Here is a 323-nt window from a genome sequence, read left to right as displayed (position 1 = left end):
GTGGTGGTGCACGCCTTTAATCCCAGCACTCAGGAGGCAGAGACAGGTGGATCTCTGTGAATTCAAGGCCAGCCTGGTCTACATAGTGAGTTCCAGGACAGCTGGTGCTACAGAGAGACCCTGTCTCGAAAAGACAAAAAATAAAAATAAATAAAAATAATAAATAAAATATATATATTTCAATCTATGGTATATCGAGGCCAGCCTGGTCTACATAGTGAGTTTCAGGCCAGCTGCGGCTACAGGGAGACCTTGTCTCAAAAAGATTAAAAAAAAGAACACAAAAAACTATGGTATATAAAGTGCTCGGGAGAAATACGGCT

At 41.5% G+C, this 323-nt stretch overlaps 1 protein-coding gene across 1 annotated transcript in view; it reads right to left on the bottom strand.

Annotated features, from left to right (window-relative positions):
- Naa25 (N(alpha)-acetyltransferase 25, NatB auxiliary subunit) overlaps positions 1-323 on the bottom strand; it is a gene marked incomplete in the record, with an annotated part of 72,738 nt that overhangs the window by 57,028 nt on the left and 15,387 nt on the right.

Source organism: Nannospalax galili, unplaced genomic scaffold, assembly GCF_000622305.1.
Source record: "Nannospalax galili isolate Female #2095 unplaced genomic scaffold, S.galili_v1.0 scaffold120, whole genome shotgun sequence".
Lineage (NCBI taxonomy): Eukaryota > Metazoa > Chordata > Mammalia > Rodentia > Spalacidae > Nannospalax > Nannospalax galili.
Note: the sequence above shows the minus strand (reverse complement) of the source record. Positions and strands in the feature narration are given on the sequence as shown.